Source organism: Ornithodoros turicata, chromosome 9 (genome assembly GCF_037126465.1).
Source record: "Ornithodoros turicata isolate Travis chromosome 9, ASM3712646v1, whole genome shotgun sequence".
Taxonomy (NCBI): domain Eukaryota; kingdom Metazoa; phylum Arthropoda; class Arachnida; order Ixodida; family Argasidae; genus Ornithodoros; species Ornithodoros turicata.
In genome coordinates, this window is record NC_088209.1 from 34,379,058 (window position 1) to 34,392,142 (window position 13,085).

The following is a 13,085-nucleotide window of genomic DNA, read 5'->3' on the forward strand; positions in this document are numbered from 1 at the left end:
GAGTCTCCAATGCTTTTCTAACTCATCTAGTTATAGAGCCGCAGCAACGGAAAATATATGCCCTTTCCGACAGCTTATTGGTATGGTCCAAGTATCACCAACGTAATTGAATCTGCTTGCAAAATTTAAACAATAAAAGCCAGATCACCTACTGACAAGATCATTCAATTGGGCTGAGGGCCTTTCAAGTGAACAGAGCTCAGAGACTTGGATCTGGGGCATTTGTCCAAAAAAAAAAAAAAAAAAGGGCTGCATTCTAAAATACCACATAAATGCTATCTCGGCAACGGCCAGCATGCTGCATTGATGCTGCTTGCACATCACTTCGCTCTGCAGGGATAACTATATAGTTATTAGTACACATTCAACAGAACTACACCACAGGCGAGGCCACCGACAACATCCCTGAAAAATACAAGCAGAACGATTAAAATACCACATCAACAAAGTGCTGAAAAGGAAGCATATTAGGATTAATGGCTGCAAAAGAAGGGTCGTGGTTAACGCTGAAAAGGAAAGTTCGAGGTTACCCTAACGGAAGCCCTAACAGGAGCCCTAACAGGAGCCCTAACAGGAGCCCTAACAGGAGCCCTAACAGAAGCCCTAACAGGAGCCCTAACAGGAGCCCTAACAGGAGCCCTAACGGAAGTCTTAACGGAAGCCCTAACAGAAGCATTAACAGAACGCGGCGCAACGCCTGCAGTCACTGCATGAATCAGTGACTGCAATTAGGGGTTGTATTTTACATGTATCGATCTCTCGATCGAAACACATAAAACACGGAATAAAGAGACACAGACACAATGAAGCAGACACAGAGACACACATGCTTGTTCATTTAATATCACGTAAATGTCGCCACTCAAGATTTTATTTCCACACAACATCTTTAAAAAAAAAAAAAAAAGTGCGCCCTGAAAGAGAACGTGCACGAGCTAAGCCTAACACGTGCGCAGTTGGTGTTACCCTCTCCTCTAACACACAATGGAGAGGTATAACAACGCGAAGGTGACAGTGTGTTTGGCAACAGAGGCCCGCGTGACGGATGGCGGCATCGTTGCAACCATCCGCCGAACGGCGCGAATGCCTGCGACAGCTCCTTCACCAGTGTTTCTGTATCGGGGGGGTGGGGGTTCCACTGAAAACGCCGGCCTGGTCATACCGGTCTCATATTTGCGCCGGCCTGGTCGTACCGGTCACGTATTTGCGCCGGCCTGGTCGTACCGGTCACGTATTTGCGCCGGCCTGGTCGTACCGGTCACGTATTTGCGCCGGCCTGGTCGTACCGGTCACGTATTTGCGCCGGCCTGGTCATACCGGTCTCATATTTGCGCCGGCCTGGTCATATACCGGTCTCATATTTGCGCCGGCCTGGTCATATACCGGTCTCATATTTGCGCCGGCCTGGTCGTACCGGTCACGTATTTGCGCCGGCCTGGTCGTACCGGTCACGTATTTGCGCCGGCCTGGTCGTATCGGTCACGTATTCGCGCCAGCCTGGTCGTACCGGTCACGTATTCGCGCCGGCCTGGTCGTACCGGTCACGTATTCGCGCCAGCCTGGTCGTACCGGTCACGTATTCGCGCCAGCCTGGTCGTACCGGTCACGTATTCGCGCCGGCCTGGTCGTACCGGTCACGTATTTGCGCCGGCCTGCTCATGCCGGTCACGTACATTTGCTTCATAGCAATATCATTGCTGCTTGTCCAAATTGATGTGGAAAGAAATACTAATGGCGATGTAGGTCGCTTTGGTGCGACCGGCTGCTCGTTCAGTTTAACAAATGCAATACAAGAAAAGTATGGTGGCACGCGCTGGTGCGGAGACGGCGCAGACACTCGAACCGCCCAGACCGAGCTAGACCCAATGCGGCGCGATCCAGCGGCGGAAGGGTAGCTACGTCCATCCCTCGAAGACGTCCATCCACCGATGTCTTTGTTGGAACTTACTTTTGTGCCCATCAACACGACGTCCACGTCGTCCATCACCGCAGTGTTTTATCCAGAAACTCAAGCGAGGGGGGCTAAAGTTAACGTTATGACAGCTTATGCATGCTGACTCAATCTATGCATGCTAACGTTATGCATGCTGACTTGTGTCACTCCTGGTGGGGATGCAAGGGAAAGAGAGGGACTTTTTTTTGGGGGGGGGGGATCTGGATAAATCACTGCGGTGTCACCTGATCAGTCTGGCATTTTTCCTATTATACTGTTCCGTAAACGTATAATTTCATTGCTTCTTATACGTTCCTATATCATTATCCCTACTGTGAAGCGCGTGCTTCTCTCTCCGGGAGAGAAGGGACGAAGATTTACTCCCTTCACCGCGTTTCTTTGCTCCCTAGGTACTCCCCAACAGAGACGCCCCGGACCTCCACCGCCACGGCTGCGTTATACAATCATGAAAGCTAACCGGCGTCCGCTTCTCAGCTACCTAAAGCCATTCAACGTCTGCCCTAAACGGCTAACGCTAGCGCCCGCTCCCAGCAGCCGCGCCTCGGTACCTTTCCCAGCGGACGGGCCCGGTATCAGCGGTGGCAGGTCCTCCATTCCCAGCGGTAGCATCCTACGCGTCCCAGGCTACCATACTTACCAGCGGACGAACGCGAAGGCGTTCTGCATGGGAGTACCACGCGTTTTGAACTATCTTAAAAGCTAGAATAGGGGCCGCAACATCATTACACAAGCACTATATGAGAACACTCACATCATTCCCAAATGAGATAATAGCAACCCCACTAGCCGCGTGCCGTGACCCTTTGAGTCTTCTGTTCTGTCAGTTCTTGTTCTGTTGTTCATTTTCTTCGTCTCTTGCAGACAAGCTACTGCTAAAGATAGCCTAAGCTGATCCTAACCTTACTCTTCTCAGAGTCGTCAGACAACACCACACTGTATATGCTTTGCAGCGCGTGCATCATTGTGCCATGTGAACGATATGATTTCAGACATATATAAATAGCTGAGCCAGACAAATGCGGAAGCTAACAGAGACAAGAACATGAGGCTTGCAGCGCGCCTTGTGGAAATCATAAATTAAAATTGGAATGTAATAGGACATTATGTTGTAAGGATTATATTAAGGGTAAGTAAAACAAATTGTAACAGTCTATCAACTGCCATACCGTGCCATGTAATTTTTGTCAGCAATTACCGAAATTTGACTTTTTAAAAACACGGCCAATACATACACGTAATGAAAAGTACAAGAATGGTCGTGTCGGTGTACACCACTTAAATATCGTGCACATTGCATCGTCATAATTACGTTTTACTAACATTATACTCTTCACACAAGTTGGTCTAGCCTCATGTGACAGCGCTTGCAAGACTCATGTTTACAACACTGTGCCCAAGGTGCTCCCTATTATAAAACAATATACATACACATCGCCTGCACAATGCACTGTAAGTGCTTTAGCTACAGCTAAACCTCAGCTACCCTGCCTGATAACCCTCTCAATGGTGATTTTGAACGTCCAGATACAGTACCAGAACACACAAACACGGAAGACAAGACCAGTACGAAACAGTAGCAATCGAGAGAAGAAATTCAGTGAAACCAGTGAAACCGAAATAGAGACAACGAGCCGCTGCAACCGACTGCAAAGCAGACCACCAATAAACAGGACACAAGACCAGGAAACGCACTAACGAAAGCCAACAGATAAACCATTTGCCACCAAAATCGAAAACGAGACCACAAAACAGTATATTCAACACAGAGGGCCGGGGAAGGGGTGCTATCAAAAACGACCTAAGTTGAACCGACCAATAAATTGCGACAGTTGGACTGCAACGAGGGAACACAAACCATCCAAACCAAACCGATCCAAACGGATAAGTCATCAACAACTCGAAAAGACAAGTTCTGGTACTGAGTTCCGAACGTTTCGTTCACCACAGAGAGATTATCCTTACCGACAAAATGCACAGAAACACTTTCACTCCCTGCCTATCTTCTACTAATACTAACTACTAGATAAGCGCGGTTTCCTAACTGCTGCGGCACTAGCGATTATGCCCTACGAGCTATGTCTTCTTCCAGCTCTGCATACTGCCACTCCATCAGCTGCTCCCTCGTCCGGACTGTCCATGGGATCTTCACAGGCCGCGTGCCTAACTGCTAACTACCGCGCGCAGCAGCGCACTAAATTAAGATTAATGAAATACCTTAAAAGCGCGGTTTCCTAACTGCTGCGGCACTAGCGATTATGCCCTACAAGCTATGTCTTCTTCCAGCTCTGCATACTGCGACTCCATCAGCTGCTCCCTCGTCCGAACTCCATGGGATCTTCACAGGTCGCGTGCCTAACTGCTAACTACTACACGCAGCAGCGTACTAAATTAAAATCTGTTAAATAACAATAACACTACTGCAGTCTTCGCCTCGTTCCTGGCAGGTCCTCATCTGGCTATGGTCTACACAGAGCCGTAGCGAGGGGCGTGCGAGAGGGGCAACCGCACTGGGCGCCCTTGCTTGAGAGGGCGCCGAACGGCAGGACTTGGAAGGTTGGTTGGACAAGACAAAGCGGGAATGAAGAAAATTTGAATTTACGATCTCGGCAGCGAAAACAGGCGTTTCGTTTCTTTGTTTATGGGGCTTCTGACGGCAGTGGCAGAAGGAGAGGGGGGGGCTTTAGATTTACCCTGCCCTGGGCGCAAACTTGTCTCGCTACGGCTCTGGGTCTACAGCTTCGCATCTCCAACTTCAGCGGCTATTTCGCGAGGTACACGCACTCTTAAAAATGAACTTCACCGCATAGCACACTCCTATAGCCAGCCATCATCTCGAATGATGTCGTTATCTGCCCTGATTTGTTGAAAACGGGAGGCGTACGCCTTTTCTGTGAGAATTATGAACAGCATAAGTGTCACAGAAAAGGCGTACACCCCCCGTTTTCAACAAATCGGGGCGGATAACGATATCATTCGAGATGATTGTTGGCTAGGAGCGTGCTATGCGGTGAAGTTCATTTTTAAGCGTGCGGTGCTCACCACTATTTCTGACTACCACAAAGTAGCACAGTGCAATAGATGATGTGCATTTCAGGGGAATTTGAGACAACAGATAACGGGACGCCCTTATTACTTTCTTTTCGAGCAAATCTCTTAGTGTAACACCAGTGCGTAGCTGATTCGGCAATTATTAACGAAGATATCAAAATTTATAGTGACTAGCATTTATATAATGATGACAAATATTGAAACAGTAATATAGTTAAATATAATAGGCAAGATATTTCTGGGCGGAAATGTTTCGATGTCGATTTACAGCACTTATTTTGCAAGACGATGCGCGCTAGCGTTACTGGTAAGAAGCGTACAATTTGTATGAAATTTCATCGAGTAAAAGGCGTTAGCCTTACATACCCTGAGGTGCACACCAGAAACACAGACAATACAAAAGCCCTGAAGCTAAAAGCTAAAAAGCACCTAGGGCACAGCGAGCGAAGTTATCCTGCACCGAACCCTCGTTCGATGCAAAATCCTTCGCTACACGAATTCGCAACACAATAAGGCGCCAATCCTGACCAGTGGTAAACACAGAACCCACTATCCATTAATATTGGCCACTAAAACAATAGTTTACACTAGACCGGACGTCCCGAGCTCTCTCTCACAAGCCGACGCTGACATCCACAAATTCCACACACAAATTCCAATGTACCCAGGGTTCACGGCTTCCCCCTTCCCCAGTAAGCACTTCCTAACTTAACGCACATACTAGAAGCTGACATGCACTCCTGTCAGGTGAGAGAAAGTCGGAAGGGCCGGTCGGATTCTGCATCACCACTGAATGCTACTGCTAGTAAAATGGACAAACCACTTACCTATCTTCTATGCGTTGCTCGAGGCGGCACAAAACACAAACACATCTTCTGCCTAACGTACGTGCACTCGCACCACAACATGCATTACGCTATCGATGTCTTCTGCTGTTTCCAATGTTCAGTATTCCGGAACTTGAAACGAATTTGGAAAATCCCAATTCGCTCGTGCCTGAAAAGATAGAACAGGGTCAGTTCAACTGCCAATAGATTTCTTCCACGCGAACCATGTAAAATAAACGCCAGCAACGAAGAAAAGTGATGAAAATAAATGAATTTCTAGGACCATCTCAAAAGCAGAAGCGAAGACCCTGCCATGTCTCGCTCACCTTCTTCGGCGGTCCCTTGCCCACCTCACAGTTCTCAACCAAACTGAACAGAGTCCGCAAAAAAAACAACAAAGAAAGAACAGAAGAAATGAAATGAGAAAGTGCCCAGCAATAGAGAACTGTCTTTGAAACACACCACACACAAAAAAAAAAGTAATACGTACCACAAATTTTTACACTTAGCATAACGACCAAATAATTCTAGACGCCAGTGATGGAGACCTCAACAACATGGCAGCAACCCAAGCCACCCACACTCCCAACGCTCTCCACCCCTCTCCCCTCAACTTATTGCCCTCGGCCAATTAGAGAAAGGTCCGCCAAAAAGGCACCTAGCAAGAGATTACCATATTTGGTAAAACACAAAGTTACGCGCCACACCGAGGCTCTGCCCCCCCCCCCCCCCCCGCAAACTTCTTGCCCTCGGCCAATCAGAGAAGAGCCCGCCAAAGGCACCCAACAGATTACCATATTTGGTAAAACACAAAGTTACGCGCACTACGAATGTTGCTGAAAGTTAGCGTAGGAACCAAATAAATTATAGACTCCGGGAAACTGCGGCAGATGCTCTGTGGAAGCACTTGATGGAAACAGATCACTGACATGGCAGCTATTTTTTTTAAAGTCAGCAGACAAAATTTTAAATTGCGAAGTTTCAAACGAACAACGCAAAACAAGCAACTACAATAAAGAAAGTTGATGAGTTTGCTATTATTCTCTAAGAGCACAACGACGAAGCCCGGCCTGCTTCGTCCCCCTGACCCCCCATCCCGACGCTCCGCACCAAATCTTGCGATTGTCCTCGGCCAACCCGAGAAGCGCTTGCCAAAAAGGTGCCTAGCAACAAATTTCTACTTTTTGCGGACGCATTGGAATTTTCAATACGTATTACAAACACTGTTCAAACATAGCATATTGTCCAAATAATTTCAGAGGCCAATAGACTGCAGAAGGCAATCAGAGAAGCACTTGCTAAAACGTAACTGGCATATCCCCGATGTCGGCAAGCAAAAAGGTTAAAACGCGAAGGAAGAATTTTCCTGTATTCACACTCAACAACATACTATCAAAGCGTAGTATCTCAGTTCTCGAGCAAACGCAATCGAATCCTCCTCCGGCTGACATGCGACAGCTATGGCAGGACCCGTGTCAGACTCCTCAAAAAGTTCAAAAAATAACGAGAAAACCATAAGAATCACCTACGTTAAACATGCCTTCATAACTGCACCCAAAATATTATCAGGATACCACGAAAAAATATGTACCTACCGTCAGATCATGAAGCACGCTCCCGACGCTGGACGTAGTCAGTGGGCACAGGTCAAAGCAGAAACAAAGATGCCGCCAAATCGTCTGCTTATATAGCAGCTACCATGGCGCCCCTGTCGGACATAACGCCATATTGACATTAACCCGTTAAAAGTTAATTATATTGTGATACACACTTGTTGTCACACTTCTTATCCGTCAATGAAATTTTCCACACCACAGCAGCGAGAATGTTTCAAAGTTTTTGCCATGCAGAAGTATGAAAATGGGGAAGATGCGCGCTTCTTGGAACAGCATGATCAAGCTGCCATCTTTGATAATATCAATGCATAATTGAAAAATAAACATTTCGTCTTCCGGAGACGTAAATAAGACACAAGGACTATTTCACTGGAGGCCTGGATGACCAGTGAAGCTCCAATTCCACATATTTTTTAATGAAACACCAGTTACGGATCACACGGACGATTAATTATTGGGGGTCTTGATAAGCCTAAGACGATCAGTCGACAGTACCCCGCACAGCTAAATTATTCCGCTTTGATTAATTCGGAGGTACCATACCAGGAGAAACTTCCAGAAGGGCCCTGAGAGATGTAGGCAGCTAGCGAATAAAATAATTTAGCGATACCCTTCACTCTTCGACTTCTATTTTACATTGTATTTATGCTCTCCTATCTCACTGTAGCAAAGTGTCATTGTAAATTTACGCTTCGCGAACATGTTAACACTGACAGACAGCTGGAAGTATGTCTCGTGTGTTCCTTAGGCTTGTAATGTTCGCTCAACCGTACAGTAGAGCTTTCAAGATTGCTGTATTTCTCTAACGATTTCTTTCAGCGAGTAAGTGGGCAGTGCAATATCCTTTTAGGCCACAGTCAGCCGTGCGCTTTGGTCAGTCGGAACCGTGGTCGGAATCGCTTCACCGTTCCGTAGCCTTGTTGTTAGGTAAACAGCAGAGCCATGAGTTTCGAGTAATAATTTGACTCAAGGTAAAGACTAGGCATTCATTTAAATTGATTCGTTCAAGGTAGGGTTCATCGTAATTAACGGGCACATGAAACGTGCTTGTTGTCAGTCACAATACATGGAGCAAGCCAGTTCGAGCCAGCAAGTACAACGAGAAGCGAAAACTCACACACAAATCGGCATGTTATTTATTTTGAGACAAGCGAAAAAGGTAGGCAATATACAGGCAGCAGCTGTAGCTTTCCAGGGTCTACGCACTGGGTGTCAGTATTCTCCTATTTGGATTTTTTTTCCTCTCGTCCATATTCAATACACCAAGAGGCGGATCCAGCATTTTTCAGAGGGGGGAGGGGCCCTGCCTTGGACAGCATCCTATGTAACGACAGAAATTTAGGTGGTTGTCAGGACATCCGGACCACCGCAAGGTGCTCTTACTCAAACCATGTGCGAGAAATCGAGATCGTCGCCAAAGCTATCCTTGTCGCTCAGTAGGCAATGGGGGGGGGGGGGGGGGGGGGATTCGCACAGTGCATGTAAAGTCCACATGGTCACCTTGGCCCCCATGGTCTGGCTACGCGCTGTTGTCACTTACCTTTGGGCAAGAGGTATATCCACACACACACATGGTCACGAAGACAAAAAGACAGAACACACACATGACAAATCAACCGACAGCACGTCTGGAAACCCAACGGACACATGGACGTTCATATGAGCTGCTAGGGCTTTCTTACACTCTCCCGGTTACCCATACGTAAGCATCAGCAGGTTACATGTATCATTCAATTGAATCTTCATCACTGAATCGCCCAGTGCAACAGCAACGAACTTCTACAACAGAATGCACAACGGTCTTCGGCTTTCAAAAGCACCGGAACGAAGCAAAGACAAAGACGCGTTCAAAATTTTCGTATTTCCTTCGTTTTTCCCACAAATGTACCTCGTGCCGACTCTGCCGACTCTCTCTCCAAGCCACGAACACGTGATGCGGTCACCTAGGGCATATGGCTAGGGAGAAACTTCGTTAGCTGAGGGACATTTCGCAAGGCGAGAAGGCGAGAACCAATGTGGTGACAACAATGTCACAACAGAAATGGACGTCTGCAGTGTTGAAGTAAGAAGAATAATAATAGGCGTAATTAACGTTCGCCCGATACTTTGCACGTTATATTGGTCGTCTGCTCGTTGAAGGTATATTGTGTGTAAAGGGATTCAGGATCGCGGACGGCAATTGAACAGTATAAGACACCACTGTGAGCCATGTACCGTACAGCAAACAGTTGAATTGCTACGTTATGCGTCAGATAGATGGAGTTAGCAGTGCAGGTGGTATCTCATATTACACTTCCTTCCTTGGCAATAAAAGAGTAGTATTTTTGAGTGTAGCAAGAGACAGACATTGCTTATGCACGCATCGTCACCCCTGCCGTGGAGTCATGAACAATTGAGGTGTACTTTCCCGATATGCGAGGTTCGAGGTATCGCGACGGTATTAGAGGGAGAGGCGCCATTTGTTTACGATCAATGCACAGGAAAGCGTGGGACATGTATCCTGAAAGGATTCCTTCAGGGTTCAGTACTGCAAAGGACTGGAGCGCCCCTTATCCAACGCCACCTGACCCACAAGGCTGGTAAGGGATGGTCGTCATTCTTGTGGGCTGTTGTTTTCAATCGCAGACGTCCTCAGGGGCGAATTCAGGATTTTTCTGAGAGGGGATCCAGCCTTGGCCAGCATGGTAGATACGTGATCTATAGGTCAATTGATCCCCTCCTTGCCCCGAGATATATCGTTGATAGTGCATTTGAGAGAGGAAGAACGAGGGCGAAGCCCTCCCTTCCATATAAAGATAGCGTAGAACCCACCTCGAAACTACACTACTGGTCACAGAGGAACTAATACTGACCCCCCCCCCCCATTTTTTTGCAACACCTCCCGCGCTTGCGATTCTGAATAACCCACTTACCTGAAACCAACTTGCCTGAAAATTTGGTGTCGGAAGGTATTTACCTTCGCCGAACCTTTGCCACGTACTAGGAGTAACCGTACTTTAATTAAACGTGACTTAATTTATTGGATTGCACTCTTAAACGTGTCAAGCTAAGGTAACGTTTTCTGGCCAGAATCACGAAGCGCATCGTGGGTCTACCCTGATCCTCAACAAAATCCTCAACCAAGTGCAATGGTAGCAGCAGCGGGGGAAACGTGCGTAAGCGCGTGCTTCGCTGTGTCGCCCTCTGTTCTCCAGTCAAGAAGCGACCTCCTCGTCCTGCCTCGACTTTAGTGAGTGGATGCTTTCGAGGGAACACTGGCGCTACCGCGTACATATGTACTCGGAGGATTATAGCAGGATATATGTACTCGGACGCGAAGGATTTCGTCCGCTGGAGCGACGGTTCGAACGTTGGTAGACTTTTGAAGCAGAGAACGTGAACCGCGGTTTCGACTTTCGAAGCCCGAGCACAGGAACGCCGAGCCGAGGATCTTTTAGGAATACGAACCACCAAGCTGGAAGAAAGCTTGGGTGGGTGGGGACTATATGTTTATTAAAGAAGAAGAAGAAAAAAGGAAAGGTCAGAAAGCTTGGGATACATACATGGTTCTATACACGGTACATGGTTCTATAAGGCTGCGCGTTGGGTGTGCCTATCAAAATATGTTACGCGGGGAATGGATCTACGAATCAATACCAATATGGCCGCTCGAGATGCTGGCACAGTTTCCTGTGAAGCATGTACTCTTAAAAATGAACTTCACCGCATAGCACGCTCCTAGCCAACCGTCACCTCGAATGATGTCATCATATCTGCTCTGATTTGTTGAAAACGGGAGGCGTACGCCTTTTTTGTGACACTTATCTGTTACAAAAAAGGCGTACGCCTCCAGACACACTGAAGATGACCGTTTCGATGGATTTTCATGCGAGTGAGCGTGAAAATTTTATAAAACTTTGCCTAAGAACGTCACAACATGGGATCCCCGACACCTTGCCCGACTTCTGTGTATGAAAGGGGGGGGGGGGGCGTTGTGCCCCGGCCCTCTCCGCCCTCCGGCAGACTGAAAACCAGTGGTTTATCCAAAATTTCGCCCTTCGGTGTGGGGGGGGGGGGGGGGGGCTCCGCAAGGGGATGTACACCCTATAGAAGCAGAACTTCACCGCATAACACAAATGACAGGGTTATCGCTTCTGACCTGAGGGAAGATGAAGGCGTACGCCCCCGCCGTCCTCGAATCAGAAGCGACAACCCAGTCATTCGCGGCAATGGTTGGCGCAGAGCGTGCTATGCGGTGGAGGTCTATTTCTATGTATTTACATGCTTTTGACAACGTATCGCGCAAGCACCTGAAATTTAAGGGGATATCCTATTGATTTTTTTTTTCTTTTTCCTAAGGGAGGGATAAATAATTTGTTGAAAACTCTCCACCCATGACAGGCCAAAACGTTGCTTCCCGTGTGTCCGGAATTTCTGGCGCGCGTCAAAGTGGTCGAAATTATCCGCAGTTCTACCCTGAGGCACGTGCAGTGTGCCACCACAAAAATCGCCACATTTTTTTTTTTTTTCCAGCAAACCAAATTATCGCCACGAAAATTGGCTGACACAGATTACGTGCGTATCTAATCAAATGTCCTATTACGTTATGAAGGATGCATGCGGTATCGTTGGCGGTAAATTTTTCGCAAAGCTCATTTTGAAATGCTATTAAATTTTAGTTGAAGGCATTTTAAATGTTTTGTGATTTTTTTATTCGATATTCCTTGTTAGCGCCGCGAAGCAACTGCGGCTATGAGCGGCGTAGAGACGTGGACACATGGAGAGAGGACAGCTAGAAGTGCGGGAGACCTGGGCCGACTTCAAGGGGAGCTGTGCAAACATTCGTCTTGAAAGTCTGCCGGGAGAGCCACGGAAAACCTCAGACAGCATAGCCGGTGGTGGGATTTTTGTGAAATCGTTTACTTATTTACTTTTCGCATTGTTACTCTCACGTGGTTACTATTACATTTCGTACACAAAAATACAACTGTTTCAAGCGAAGGAATGGCTTATCTTATTATTTAGTTTACATTATTAATTTAGATTGGTTATTAGTAAACAGATATTCGGTTGAGTTAAATTAGTAGATGGAGCAAAAAGTAAAAAAAAAAAAAGTAAAAAGCATTGCACCTTTCAGTGCACTGGTATGCAGACAGTGTAATGACTCGAAATACAACGTACACGAGAAACAAAACAGGAATACAGAAAAATAACACAAGAAAAAGCGACTACGTACTTCTCTTTCTTTCTTTTATTAATATATGCTATCTGTGCTTTCCTCGTCACTCAATATATGTATACTCTGCACAGAGCTGTTACCTGAATTTTGCACAAAGCTCTCTATAACCTGAATTCAGTTGCGCATCGATAAATTTTATGGGAATTTTACATGGGGAGGAAGATTGCACCCCCTCCAAATGCACAACCTCCCCGAACCCCGCTCATATCGCGTTCAGCGCATCAACCATCAACTCCCTAAGCCGCGAAGACAGTGTCCCCTGTCCCTATTTCAACTCCACACACAATTGTGACGTGACCTAAACGGATGTGACGTTGCTCGTAGAACGAGCCATCGGCAAAAATATAGCGAACGGTATTTCGTCACCACAAGCATTTTCGTTGGAAAAGATCACAGTCGACAAAATTTAGGAATGCCAATTA